Here is a 15640-nt window from a genome sequence, read left to right as displayed (position 1 = left end):
TCACAGGCAAATTCAGTGCAGGAAGATATAAATACATGTTCTTCTCTGAAATGTTGAAGGAGCTATGCCCAACTGCTTGTTCATTAGATTCTTGCCCCTCACGTCCAGTAAAAACCTACAAGGAGATTTTCAGAGAAGACCGCTGCTACTAGCTTTTGTGCAGACAGGGTGCCACTGCCTTCAAAATTCAGGTGGTGGCAAGGGCCATGGTTAAAGCCTTGTCAATGACTTCTTAGTTCTAAGTTTCCCTCATCCCATTTTTGTAGAATACCATTTAGAAGGCATTTTTGGAAGAGCTCTAGATGCATAATTTCATTGGCAGGGCCTGACGAAATTCTTTAAGGAATTAGCTGAAGCAGTATTGGAACCACTAGCGATTATCTTCATGAACTCATGGAGGATGGGCAATATCCAAGAGGACTGGAGAAGGGCAAACATAGTACCTATCTTTAAAAAGGCGAACAAAGAGAACCTGGGGAATTATAGACCAGTCGGCCTAACTTTGATACCTAGAAATATACTGGAACAAATTATTAAACAATTAATTTGTAAGCACCTAGAGGGTAATAGGGTGATAAATAATAGCCAGCATGGATTTATGAAGAACAAATCATACCAAACCAACCTAATTTCCTTCTTTGATAGGTTTCCTAGCCTAGTGGATAGGAGAGAAGCAGTAGACGTGGTATATCTTGATTTTAGTAAGGCTTTTGATGCAGTCCCACATGGTGTTCTCATAAGCAAACTGAGGAAATGTGGTCTAGATGAAATTACTGTAAGGTGGTGCACAACTGGTTGAAAAACTATACTCTCAGAGTAGTTTTCAATGGTTTTCAGTCAAACGGGGAGTACGTTTCTAGTGGGGTCCCACAGGGATGTGTTCCTGGGTCTAATACTATTTAGTATTTTAATTAATGATAGATAATGCAGTGAAAAGTATGGTTATCAAATTTGTGAATGATACCAAGGTGGAAGGGGTTACTAGCACTTTAGAGCGGAGGTTCATATTCAGTTTATGGTCCAGTATATCCCCCAGATCCTTTTCAGCACTGCCTAGCTAGTTATTCCCCATTTTGTATTTGTCATTTTTTCCTTCATGAATGCAGTACTTCGTATGTGTCTTTACTGAGTTTCGTCTTGTTGATGTCAGACCAATTCTCTAATATATCCAGATTGTATTGAATTCTAAATATAGATTCTAAGACCAGAAGGGACCATTGTGTTCATCTAGTCTGACCTCCTGTATAACACAGGCCAGAAAACTTCTCCAGAATAATTCCTAGAACATATTGTTTAGAAAAACAGCTCATCTGGATTTAAAAATTGTTGTAATGAAGAACCTACCATGACTCTTGGTAAATTGTTCCAATCATTAATTACTCTCACCCTTAAAAAAATTACACCTTATTTCCAGTCTATCACCAACCAGGCCATGGGCAGTCATGCCTCGTGGTAAAGGCAAGAGTTCAACCTACGAGTTAGAGCTGGGTCCAGGGTGAGTGGAGTACAGGAAACAAGCTGATCAATCAGTACCAGAAGGGCATAAGCCAAATGCCAGAACAGGAGGGTTAACCGGAGTCATAAGCCAGCAGAGGCAAAGCCAGTGTTCAAAACCAAAACACTGAAGCTACTGGGGAGCTGGGCAGCAGCATACACTGGAAGCAGGCTGACACAAGCAGGAGCAAGGACTGGAACAAGGGCAAGCACTGCTGTGAGTCTAGTATGCATTGAGCAGCCTATGAACTGCTGTGGGGGCCAGGCTTATAAGCAGCACAGCTAAACCAGCCAGCCAGTCAGGAGCTGTGGCTACTCTAAGAGGTCTAAGGCAGTGGTTCTCAAACGTTTTTTCCCCCCCCATGGACCACTTGAAAATTGCTGAGGGTCTCGGCAGACCACTTAATGATCTTTCCAAATGTTGTTTGTACTGTTAGCTAACTATTGTAAAGTGCTTTGGATAAAAGTGTTATATAAACAAACAAACAAAAAAAAAAGGTTTTTTAGTTCTACAAATAAACGCACAACTCATACTTTAATATCAATAGTCTTACCTTTCTAATGCAATGGATGTGCCCTCTCCCCCACCACGGCAGCCCCTAAGCTGGGGCTGGAAAGGAGGGGGGTTCTCCCTCTCTCCCCCGCTGCAGAAGCCCCTGAGCTGTGGCTGGGAAGGAGGGCTGTTTCTCCCCAGCAGCCACAGTCCTGGAGCTGGGGAAAGTCGCCTCTTTTCTGGCTGCTGCAGCCCTGCATGTCCCAAATTTCCCCCATCCCCTCTTCTCACCCTATTCCTGACACCCTATTCCCCTCAAGGCCACCACCTCACCTTACATATGCGTCTTCTTCAGGGTCCAGGCACCTAATTAGTGGAGCCACGCCTGCGCCTTAGAGGGAACTATCCGCGAACCACATGAATGGAGCTCGCAGTCCATGGACCACAGTTTGAGAACCTCTGATCTAAGGCAATGCAGCTGGGCTTGTTGGTTGCCTAGCAGCACAGTTAATCAGGGAGCAGGACAGCAGTTGTCCCTTGCTGGTCTGGTCCCTGGCACATCTGAATTTGTCTAACTTCAGCTTCCACCTATTGGATCATGTTACACTTTCCTCTGCTGGATCGAAGAGCCCATTATTAAATATTTGTTCCCCATGGAGGTACATATAGACTAATCAAGTCACCCTTAACTTTCTCTTTGTTACTCTAAATAGAATGACCTCCTTGAGTCTACCACAATAAGGCAGGTTTTCTATTCCTTTAATCATTCTTGTGGCTCTTCTCTGATTCCTCTCCAATTTATCAACAGCCTTTTTGAATTGTGAACAGCAGAACTGGACACAGTATTCCAGTAGCAGCTGCACCAGTGAAAAGTATGGAGATAAAATAACCTCTCTACTCCTGTTTTTAGTGCACAGATAGGGATCAAACCAGAGTTCAGATCATTGCACCAGGGGCTCAGATGCTCAAGAGTTATCCCAACAGAGTTGTTGGCACCCATCAGTCCTTTGGGGGAAATGAGATTAAAATATTATTTGAAAAAGAGTTTGCTTCTCTAGTTAGGCTTGTGCCAAGCAGTTCTAATACTCATGCACCTATTGACATGCCAAATTGATTACATCGAATGTGCACAGACGAAGGAGTTAACATGACTGTTAGCCTTCACCATTGTACACCTGCTTCATATCTCAAGGGACTAGGCAGTAGTTCTTTGAACCTGTGACAATCACCCAGTGTCAGCGTGAGTCCCACCTTGGACAGAAATCTGCGAAAGGTAGAAAGACATTTGGCTAAAATCTCTCTGTCATTTTTTTTTCTGTCTTTGGGCGGCGGGGGAGACAGTGTAATCAAAGTATTTTTGTAAACATTTGTTTTAAATTGATATGCAAAGGCTTGCCCTCAGTGGTGTGGGAAGGCATTTTAGGGGGTGGAGAAGTGGGGGGAATAGGAGTGAGAATCATTTGGGGGTTGCATTGAGGGGAGGGGTAAATGCGGATGGGTGGTAGGGGAGGTGAGAGGAGTTGGGGGGGCTCATGAAGGGACGCTGGGAAGGGGACATAAGGGTGAGTGGTAGGATGACTGGCAAAGAATAGGGTCAGGGAGCTGTCATCCCCACATTTCTCCTTCTGTGTGTGTGCCAGGATCTGGTGGTGGTCTGAGTCCTTCTCCCCACCCATCCCATGTGAGCTGGGATCTGGGTATCCCTGCCCCCACCAGGGCCTCTGATCCCTGCTACCTTCCTCCTTGTGTGTGTGCCAGTGTAACCCACACACCTTATGGGTGTGGTATTCTGTCCCACCTAGTGGCACTGAGAACACTTAAAGAGAGAGAGACTAATGAGTCTGCTCTACAGCCTTAGCTAAGAGGCAGTTGGCTTTTAACTCATGTGGTAGAGGCTCATGCACTAAGCTCCAGAGGTCCCTGGTTCGATCCCGCCCGCTGACGACCGGGGTCTGTCGGTGTTGCACAGGATTTGCGGGGCCCCTACTTGTCTAGGGAATCTGAGCCCCTCTCCAATCTCCCTGCCTCATGTGGGTTGGATTATGGGGGGCCTTGCCTCTTTGGGATGTCTGAGCCCTGCTCCTTGACCCCAATGTCTGTGCCAAGATCTGGGGGACCCCTACCCATCTATGGGGATCTAACCCCCCCTTCATGTGCCTCCTCTGGGGGGGAGCAGTAGTCTGCGGGGGCTAGCAGCCTGAGACCCTCTCCCTACCTTCTCTCATGTGAGTTGAGATGTCCTGGGTCCCTGCCATCTTGGAGCTTCTGAACCTCTCCCTCTGTTTGTGTCAGGATCTGGGGGTGGGGGCCTGACCCCCTCCATGGCCCCTCATATAAGCCTGCTTCTGGAGGAGTCTTGCTTTTCTGGGGAGGTGTCTGAACCCCTCTCATTAAGTCCCCCCCACAAGTCCCTGCCCACAGGTGTGTCTAAACCCCACTCCTTCCCCCTGTGTGTATGTGCCAGGATCTGTGAAGCCCCGACCCATCTATGGGAGTGTGACACTCCCCGACCCACCCTTGTGTGAATCAGGTTCTTGGATTGAGCCCCATTCCTTACCCTCTTCATGTGAGCTGGGATGCCTTGTCCCTCCAGGGGGTTCTGAGCCCAACTCTTTACCCTCCCACCTGGCCCAGGGGAGCCACAATCTGGGGAAGCCCTGCCTGTCTGGGTGGGGAGGTTGAACAGTCATGCTGGGCGCCTGTATCAAGAACACACTACTGACACCGAACGGGTATGCTTGACACAATCAGAAACTCTCCAACATGGAGGAGGGGGAATAGGAACACCCACTAACATGAATGGAGCAGTTCTCTCTGCTCCGAGCTATTTTTTCAGGCTTTGCATTCCTCTCCCTGGGGCATCCTCTTTAATCGGAGAACATCTCATTCAGCTGTGTGGCTCACTTCACACCTCTCCCAGCCCCCTGTGCTGCTGATAGATGTAATGCCCCGCCCTGCCCTTCTCCACTCTCTCTAATTACAGCAACAGAGCAGCAGCTCTGCTATAGGTAAGGTCATGCCATCCTGGAAGGGCAGGAGCTGCCACTGTAAAGCCTTAACTCTGCCTTAGCAATGGTTTTGGGGCATTCAGTTGTAGGGAAGGTGGAAGCAACATAGATGCTCCATCTCACTTAGAATGTAAGAACTTGATTCTTCGACAGGCTGGGCCTTTTCAATCATGCTCCGCTTGTCTCCTTGTCTGTATTGGGGGAAATAGGAGCAGAGGAAGGAAAGGTTGGAAGGGTTATGTGAGCAGAGGAAGGGTTATGTGATCTAGGGAAGTTGGAGGAGAAGAGGGGACAGGAGCCAGGGTAAGGAGTGCATTGGAGCACTGGAGGAGAGGAGCTGGAGCCGGGAGATTGGGGGTAGGAGGAGGTCAGGATGTGTGTGTGTGTGGATAAGAGCAGAGGGGACAGACAGGGTGGGGGTACAGGACCAGAAAGGTCTGTTCCCACTAGAGAACACTCCCCTCCAGAACCTGGAATTGAACCCAGGGTCCTCAGTCTCTATGTTCCTCTGCTATCAGCAAATAGCTGTGAAACCCACTGGTAAAGTATATGTGATCATGTAATTAAAGATTGTGATCATAATGCATAGCAACAAGGGGGCCAGATCAAATTTGCAGAGCCAGCCTCAATTTTGGCATTTTCTGGCTTTTGAGTGCTTGACTTTGCAATGTAAGCATTCCTGTAATGTAGGTTTTTAAAATGTAACTTATTATTTTGGTTGTGGTAGCCTCCGCAGTGTCCTAACCGTTTTCCACACTCAGAAACGGACCCAAAAGTGTGCCATTTTAAGATGAACATCAGTACTCTGTTTTCTGCATTAGCTACCATGCACAGGCCCAGGTGCAAAATGAAGGTGCTGGTTAGGATCTATAAAACCCTAAATGGTCTGAATCTGAGTTGTCTGAGACCTGTTGAGAGAACAGCTCTTCCCCTCCCCTTGTTCTATCTATTTTTTCCTTGAATTTAACACCCTGAAATGGCTGATGACATGGTTTCTCAATGGAAAGCCTATGTCTCGGGCATATGTTCCATCTGCCTAGAGCTTGGTACCTTCAGCGCACATTGTAAGACACAATTAGTTTTATCGAGCTTTTCCTCTGTCTATATAGGGATATTTAATGTGCCTTTGATTGCCTTACCCAGAAACAAATTTATTGACATGAGTTACCTTAATAGCTGGGATAGGAAAGTTGTGTGATTCTATGTGAAAAGAGCTCTATTTAGACAAAGTTTAAAATTGTGTTTTGGTTTTTTTTAAATGATTTTTTTATAGGGTATGGTTCTGTGTTTCTTCTGTGCTGGGTGTCAATTTAAATGGTCTAGCAAATATTGGTAGCCTTGGAAATGATCAATTGCTTAATCAATATTGACTTTATTAATCCTTTTATTTTTTGCTGTGAATATGTTGTTAAATGGCACGGAATCTTAACATTGTCTTGATGTTAATACATCTTTAAAATTATTGATGTTTATCACTGCTAGCATGGAACAGAATTGCTCGTGCAGTGTCAAAAGCCTTGATAATACATAAAAGGACAAATTTATCTCTGGCAAACTTATTGACTTCAGCAAAAATAAACCTGATTATGAAGGATCTGAAATTGGCCAAAAAAACCCCCTCTGTGTAGATATTGCAGGATCCTATGTTTAAAGTGTGACCCATCTGGGTTTAAAATAATTTTTGATTTGTGCTTTTTCAAAACTTCTTTGTGCCCATAATAAATATGCTGTATCTTCTGATTAAACTGATCATATTTTTTCATACTGAAGTAATTGTGGCTTTAAACTGTGGGTCAAGATTTTAGGAATCCCATATTTTTCAGGTGCCTGTACATATTTTTTTTTTAAACTCCCTTTAATGGTGAGAGTCCCCTAAAATTATCACTGTTTGATCTAATTGTACTTTGGATCTTGCACAGGAGGGTTTTTCACATGGTATGAACAGCAGAATTTTGAAACTGACCATTATCATGTGATGCTTATCAGTTTCAAACTGATGCTGCCACCACTATCTGGAAAGGGCTACTGTTCAATGCAACAAGGGGCATTGTGCTTAGTGATAATAAATACATTGATATTTGGGACTGAGAAGACTATGCTGGTCATCTGGTAGGATCCCCTGATTCTTCGTAGGAATATTCAGACATCATTCCTCTTTCAGGTAATATATTTTCACACTTTTGCGTGGTGTTGCAAGTGTAATAGGTTCATGTGTGACATGTAAAATCATAGTCACATCATGATTTGTAAGTGCACTTGTGAAAAATATATATGCTTTATTTTCAGAAAGTCTCTTTCTTCCTAATATTAAGAAGTAAAAAGGAAGTTATTTTAATTTGTCCATTTCACTAAGGACACAGAAGATTCATTTGAATGTAATCTTGTTTTGCCCGCTTTTAGCCACTTTCACCTGAATGCTTAGCTGCAGACAGGGACTTACTCAGCCTTGTTCTTGGGGCTGACACATCACTCTCTTCAGCTCTAAGGTTACCTATCTAACAAATGTAGCTGCCATTCTGAGATGATTCTGAAATCACTTCTCTATGTGCTAACTGATAAAACAGGCCAGCATGACTGCAGCACAGGAAACAAGGGGATAGAGAGAAACTTCTGACCCTCCTTGTTATAGTATAACTTCAGCAAGGGAAAAGAATACTACTTTTAATCCTTTTGGCTGAGTAATTAGCATTGCTACATTAATGTTTCAGTATCTCCTGTAGTAAAAAACTTGCATGAGTGGTAACCTGGCATTGATATGAAGTGTACACTAAACACCTACGGTAGAGCAAAAGAATCATTCTTCACTAAAGCAAAAAGAGTGCAGATCCTTAAGCATAATACCACTTGAAACTTCTTTCACTGAGCTACTGCTGATTTCAGACTCAGCTTTCCATAGTTCTCAACATCACTGCTATTTGCAAATACCTGCATTGTTAATGATCTGAAGTACTTTGTGAACCAAAATAGCCTCATATTTAGTTTAAATTAGGCTGTACCTATTTTAAACACTTACACTGTCATCTTTAAATAGATTTCACATGGTAATTGTCATATTCTATGACATGTTGATTGTATACTGCAATGAAACGGCTACCTCTGTATGATTTGCATGTATCGTAGTCTTCGGAGAAAAACTATAATTTACTAGATTTTGGAAATATTTTATATAGGAATGTAAAGAGCTTATGAATCCATTTAGTCAGAGTTTGACACTGAAATATTGTTTAGTTTCAGATGTTTTTCTTTTGTTTTAAGCAGGTGATAGTAAGTGTGTAGTATTTGACATTGCCTATATTTAATGTAAGTATTATTGCTCTTAGTTTCAACTGGATAATTTGGGTTTGATGTTTAATTTCCATACAGTTTATCTGACTCTCTAGATTCTTGTTGTGACCAATAACATAGATACAAAAAGTATTTCTGTCTAAATTCAGGGTTTATTAAAGAAAGAGAATAAGATATAATAGAAGAAAGGACAATCATTTGTTTAAGTGTATAAAATGCAAAGTGGTGTTAGAGGCACAACTAGTTGTTCCTCAGATTGGTAAAATTGCTTAGCACTTTCCATTGTGAGACCTTGTTTTCAGTTCTGTATAGCTTTGTCAAACTTAAGACATTTAGGCTGAAAATGTTCCTGTTCTTATTTGTTGGTTTGTTTGTTTTTGGTTTTGGAGTTTAAGCTAAAATGGTTCAGCCATTTCCAAAAATGAAATACATTGTTTTCCCCATGTTTAAAAATTCTTACAACTGTCTTGTTGAGAAGCTGTAATGCCTCCATGCTTTGCAGCAGGGACTTCAAATTTGATACGAGGTGTCAGGGATGTACCTTTTGCTGTCTCCATGAAAAGTTGACCAAGTTATAAGCATATGGAAAATCTTGGTTCGTGCATGCTCAGTTGAGACTTGTTTAAAAACTTGGCTGCTAAATTCTCCAGAGATTCCATAAACACTGAACGTTCTCCATCCAAGGGCCTGACTTTCCCTGCATTTGCTCCTCCTGGTATCCAAAGGCTGTTGTGGCACAAAGCACAGGAACTGAGAGCATCAACATAACTCATGCCCTGAATCAATGCTGCTCCATAGAGTACAAAGATCCGTTTTGGGGTTAGTCATTCATGTTAAGGCTCTGTAACATCCTTGTAAATGTATTCCCCAAAATCCTGACAAATCACTTCAGTATTTTATTCTATGACCAGATAAAACTAGGTGTGTATGTTTGCCTTAGAGTGACCAGTCTATAACAGGTTTCAGAGTAACAGCTGTGTTAGTCTGTATTCGCCAAAAGAAAAAGAGTACTTGTGGCACCTTAGAGACTAACCAATTTATTTGAGCATAAGCTTTCGTGAGCTACAGCTCACTTCATCGGATCCATACTGTGGAAAGTACAGAAGATCTTTTTATACACACAAACCATGAAAAAATGGGTGTTTACCACCACAAAAGGTTTTCTCTCCCCTCACCCCACTCTCCTGCTGGTAATAGCTTATCTAAAGTGATCACTCTCCTTACAATGTGTATGATAAACAAGGTGGCCATTTCCAGCACAAATCCAGGGTTTAACAAGAACGTCGGGGGGAGGGGGGGGAGGAAAAAACAAGGGGAAATAGATTACCTTGCATAATGACTTAGCCACTCCCAGTCTCTATTCAAGCCTAAGTCATTATGCAAGGTAACCTATTTCCCCTTGTTTTTTCCTACCTCCCCTCCCCCCGACGTTCTTGTTAAACCCTGGATTTGTGCTGGAAATGGCCACCTTGTTTATCATACACATTGTAAGGAGAGTGATCACTTTAGATAAGCTATTACCAGCAGGAGAGTGGGGTGAGGGGAGAGAAAACCTTTTGTGGTGGTAAACACCCATTTTTTCATGGTTTGTGTGTATAAAAAGATCTTCTGTACTTTCCACAGTATGGATCCGATGAAGTGAGCTGTAGCTCACGAAAGCTTATGCTCAAATAAATTGGTTAGTCTCTAAGGTGCCACAAGTACTCCTTTTCTTTTTGCAGTCTGTAATAGTAGCTACTGGAGACATTGGCTACTTATCCCTGCCATGGGACAGAACTGTGTAATCTTTGGTAACTCTGATCCATGCCATGCTTCTTACCAGCATGCCTGTGTGTCATACCTTTATTACATGGTGTCAGAATAAACTGAAACTTGAGAAAATTAAGCCCTTCTAAAATCTCCATTTGGAAGGAAGGGAATTTGGTTGAGAACTGAAAGAGATGTCTGGAACACTTCCAAAAATTTCTGGAGGAAAATGGTTTATATTGCAGAGAAATCAGTGTGTTTAACCATCCACACTGCTGCATGTAGGAGGCCCTAAGATATTGAAAATCTACAGCGTGATCTATTGGAAGGAAAAAGAAGACTCCAAACTGCTACACAAAGTAATTCAAATTTTTCAATAATTCTGTGATCAGTCAAAGCCCGTCATTTTGGAAAACACCATTTCTTTATTACTAACCAGCTGCCAGATTAAATGACTAGGCATTATCTTGCAGATCTATATAATAAAGCTAGGTCATGTGAATTTGCACTTAACAGAGGGACTGTTACGGAGTGAATTGTTTGTGGTATAACTGATAATCAAGTCGTAGTACGGTTAGTGTGAGAAACTGACTTGGCTTTCGGGGGGAAAAAAATGGAAGTTTACAGGGCTAGTGAAAACAGTGCTTCTTAATGCAATGAAAGATTGGGTGTGCATCTAATGAAAACTGCATACCAAGGCACAAAAACAGAATACAATGGTATACAAATAGCAGAAAACACTTTTGTTTGTAATACACTGGGGAACAGTCACATTGTGAAACAAAAGTGCTCAACATAAGAGGTACAATGTCATGTCGGCAATAAAAGTGACCATTTTGCAAAAGCATGTTCTCAAAACAAATTGCAAAGAAATAAAAAGCAAACTACATTAATGAACATACAGTTACAATACAAAGCTATGATGATGCTGACACAAAACTCTCTGTTGGATCTCAGTATATTTATAAAGCAAAGGTATACAATAGCTTGGTTTGTGACACTGGAAATAAATTAATTAAAAGTAAATATCAGAATAGAAACTGGAGCAGTATAGAATCACAGCAAACATTTACAAAAAAGATTGAGCACCCTGTATAGAAATTCTAAGCTAAACTTGTCTAAATACATGTGATTCCATATATGATCAGTTGGTCTACCAAATAGGATACAAATGTTTATGCTTAAAGAATTTGATGCGGTGTTACTGAACTTGGACGCATTAAGGCTATAATACATTACAATGCTATAGATCACAATGTCCCACTAAAAATGCATACAGACCATAAAGTCCCAGTAGCATTGGGAAACAAAAGTAAAAGCTGAAACTGATCAAGTGTGAAAATTAGACATTATTGAACAAATACACATAACTGATATAAACAAAATTGCCTTGTAATAAAACCAAAACTAGTTAAGGATTTGTATAGATTCAAAAGATTTGAATAAGGCCATCCACTACAAGTGCTACCTCTTTAGTGGAGGAGATCATGTCTAGGCTTCAAAATGCAAGAGCATTTTTATTTTTTCAATAGGAGCCAATAGTTTTGCCAAGTACAAAAGTGGCAAAGAGTGCAAAACCTGCAGCTTTGAATTCTCCTTTTGGTGGGTGAACATTTATACGATTTCCCCTCTGCACCCTCCAACTCATTCCCACCAGATAGCGTTGAGGCTTGGTGTTTGGTAAGATTTTTAAAAAGGATGGGACACTTCTATGGATAATGAGAGCAACCCAGAGATACAACTAATTAAAAAAAAATACAGAAAAAAGGGCTATAAACCCTCATAATCTGCACTTAAGTCAACCTGTAGGTGAGTGGGCTAGGAAGAAACTTCTTCTATGGGCAAGTTATTCCATGAATATCCACCTAGGATTTCTTGAGCTTTCCTCTGAAGCAGCTGGTACTGGACACTGTCAGACTAGACAGACTAATGGTCTGATCCAATATGGCAATTCTGATATTTTACATATATTTGCGGGTCTGACTGGGGTGGAGCTAATTGTTCTGTTCTGTTGAACTGGGCTGATAATGATCAAGAACACAAGAAACTGCGTAATGTTCTGCAGCATGCTTAAGAAAAGAACCATACACTGACGTGAAAGAAGTCTTGGCGTATGCTGAAATTCCCCCTCCCCCTTCCCAAATTCACACTGCTCCTTTTCCCAAATACAATTCAGTTAATTTAGGCTACCTCTTTTCAGGGCTTCTTGCAGCTGGTACCCCTTGTAGACTCAAAAGTTCCTCAGTCTCCCATATACGACTTCTCTGGCAGCTCTGGGCTCCCTACTCTCTCGGGCTCCCCTCCGCTTACAGGAGCAGAGAGGCTTCCAACTGAAGTGGAACAGTTGAGCAGCAGGATCAGTCTGCCCTGGAATGCAGAGCATTTGAGTGACCTGAGCCAGAACTCTGTCCTCAGTGTCTCTGTGTGTTTAGATAAGTGGGCTATGTTAGTTTGTGGAAGTTGGTTTTTTAGAGGGAATGGTAACTGTAGACACTGGAAATCATTGGATGCTCACCTCATTCATGCAGCAGAGAAAAAACCTTTTGTAAACCATGTTATATGCATGGGACTCCAGTGCGTTGCACCTGTATTATACAGCAAGAGTCTCTGCTGTCTTCTATTTTTTGTAGAATATCACCACCTAGTGGACACGTGAATTATTTCCGTTTCTATTCTGTACTATATAGCATTTCCGTTCCCTAGTAAGTTAATATTACAGAAAGATATAGCAATTCATCGTGAATATGATTTAGATTATAATTAATGATAAAATACTGTTTGTTTCTTTCTTGGATACCAAAAGTAAACTTAAAAATCCAATGGGAATACAAAACCACTTAGTATTTTTATTGTACAGCATCCAGTATCATTTATTATTGAATAAATTTACCATGCAGTGAACATGGAGAGTAGAGCAGTATAGTAATAAATTCATTTAGATGATCTCACACCACAGAAAGTCATGTGAGGGAAAAAAAAAGTTATGTGCGGATATTTAAAGTGGACAAATTAAACTGGAACCAAAACCATCAAAATCTGTTTTTCTTATTATGTGTTAGTTATCGAAAAATGGGAGGAGGTAGGATGCTAGACCACAAAGTGGATAAATGGATTGCAATACTGTCATCATGACTTTTATATATAACAACTCAGGAACATCAAGCAATGCAAGTAGAGCTACTAGAAGCCTGGAGTATAATTTTCTTACTTGGGGGGGGGGGGGGGGGGGGGGGGGGGAGGGGGAGAGGTAGGACATTTCTTTCTGTCTGAGGTAGTTATACAGCCCCCCATTATTGTTAGATCTGAGTGCCGCACAATCTTTTCATGTATTTATCTTACCACCACCCCGGGTGTTAGGGAAGTACTATCCTTAATTTAAAATTGACACAGAGAGATTAAGGCCCAGATCCTCAAAGGTATTTATAATCCTAACTTCCATTGAAATGATTTTTTTTTTTTTTTTAAAGAAAGTTAGAATGGAAATACAAATTCATTTAGTGTTTTTTATTGTACGGTCATCCTGTAATTTATTTTTGAATAACTTTATCATGCAATAAACAGGGTATAGAAGAATAGTAACCAATCCCCACTGGATTAGAACAAATTGAAACTAAACTATCTTTGCTTCTAAAAGATATGATAGATTCTCTTTAGATTCTGCCATGGTCACAGGCAACTTTTGTTGTCTTTAAAAAGATTGGGAAAAACTAATAAACCAACAATCCTCAGACTTCTCCTTAATGAAAATATCATTGCATTGACTTTTGTATTATGTGTAAAATGATGATTTATTAATACTTTCAGGAGTGTGGGGGAGGATCTATAATCCATGAAGCTGTCTGGTGAAGTGTATAAACATTAAATTTAAAACTATTTTTTCAAAGGAAGTTATCTAAGCCTTTCTCCCATGCTGATGCTTCTTTTACTTTTCAGATATGTGTGTACATAGGCCATCTGAGCAGTTTTCATCTGTACAGACCAGTTCTTGCAAACCTTATAATAGGGGTAGTTAAGAACATAAGAATGGCTATGCTGGGTCAAACCAAAGGTCCATCTAGCCCAGTATCCTGTCTTCTGACAGTGGCCAGTGCCAGGTGCTTCAGAGGGAATGCACAGAACAGGGAATCATCAAGTGATCCATCCCGTCACCCATTCCCAGCTTCTGGCAAACAGAGGCTAGGGACACCATCCCTGCCCATCCTGGCTAATAGCCATTGATGGACCTATCCTCCCTGAACTTATCTTGGTTTTTTTTTTTTTCTTAAAACCCTATTATAGTCTGGGCCTTCACAACATCCTCTGGCAAAGAATTCCACAGGTTGGCTGTGCATTATGTAAAGAAATACGTCCTTTTGTTTGTTTTTAAACCTCCTGCCTTAATTTCATTTGTTGACCCCCTAGTTATTGTGTTATGAGAAGGAGTAAATAACACTTCCTTATTTACTTTTTCCACACCGGTCGTGATTTTATAGAGCTCAATCATATCTGCCCTCAATCATCTCTTTTCCAAGCTGAAAAGTCCCACTCTTATTAATCTCTCCTCATAGGGAAGCTGTTCCATACCTCTAATCCCCCCACAGGTTCGGCTGATCGTGGCTCCCAGTGGCCGCAATTCGCCGCTGCAGGTCAATGGGGGCTGAGGGAAGTGGTGTGGGCCAAGGGACGTACTGGCCACCACTTCCTGCAGCCCCCCATTGGCCTGCAGTGGCGAACCACAGCCAGTGGGAGCCGCGATCGGCCGAACCTGCGGGCGCGGCAGATAAACAAAGCAGCCCGGCCCGCCAGGGGCTTTCCCTGCACAAGCAGCATCCCAAGTTTGGGAAACACTGCATTAAACAAATGGAGAGCATTTAATTATTTTTCATAAGATAAATACATTTGGTATATTCTACCATGTTAAAATGGCATTTGTCAGGACTTTAATAATCAGTAAATAAGTTTCCATGTCAAGGTATATAATTTTTTAAAATTTTATTTCATCTATTGAAAAAAATCCATGTACATTTAGTGTACCAGCAAAGATACATTTGTGAAAAAAATGTATCTTCAACAGTAAGGAAACCTGAAACAATTATTCATAACCTGAATTATAGTGTCAGACTTTGATTTAAAGGAGTACTTGTGGCACCTTAGAGACTAACATTTATTTGAGCATAAGCTTTTGTGAGCTACAGCTCACTTCAGCTTGTGCTCAAATAAATTTGTTAGTCTCTAAGGTGCCACAAGTACTCCTTTTCTTTTTGCGGATACAGACTAACATGGCTGCTACTCTGAGTCTTTGATTTATGACTTTAAAGTTTGTTGATTAATTATAAATATAAATGAATTGGAACACTTTACATTAGTCATTCACTAATTGGCTGTCAGCAAATGATGAAAAGTTTACAGTGTCCTTTTCACATTTTTGAAGGGTATTTTTGTGTGAAATCTTTTGTCAGATAATCAACTTTATTTCTAAGAGATTTTTCTAAGGTTAGTAGTTATATAGCATCAAATCACTAGTATAAGAACATCATGCTTCCTGTTAACGTATGTTAGGGTGACCAGATAACTAGTGTGAAAAATCAGGATGGGGGGGGGGGGTGTAATTGGCACCTATATAAGAAAAAGCTCC

General features: G+C 41.3%; 1 protein-coding gene across 6 annotated transcripts in view; it reads left to right on the top strand.

Annotated features, from left to right (window-relative positions):
* The window catches only part of CTNNA2 (catenin alpha 2), a 775924-nt gene that overhangs the window by 210785 nt on the left and 549499 nt on the right, over positions 1-15640 (top strand). The gene's annotated exons all lie outside the window — the stretch shown is intronic.

Source organism: Chelonia mydas, chromosome 4 (genome assembly GCF_015237465.2).
Source record: "Chelonia mydas isolate rCheMyd1 chromosome 4, rCheMyd1.pri.v2, whole genome shotgun sequence".
NCBI lineage: Eukaryota > Metazoa > Chordata > Testudines > Cheloniidae > Chelonia > Chelonia mydas.
Note: the sequence above shows the minus strand (reverse complement) of the source record. Positions and strands in the feature narration are given on the sequence as shown.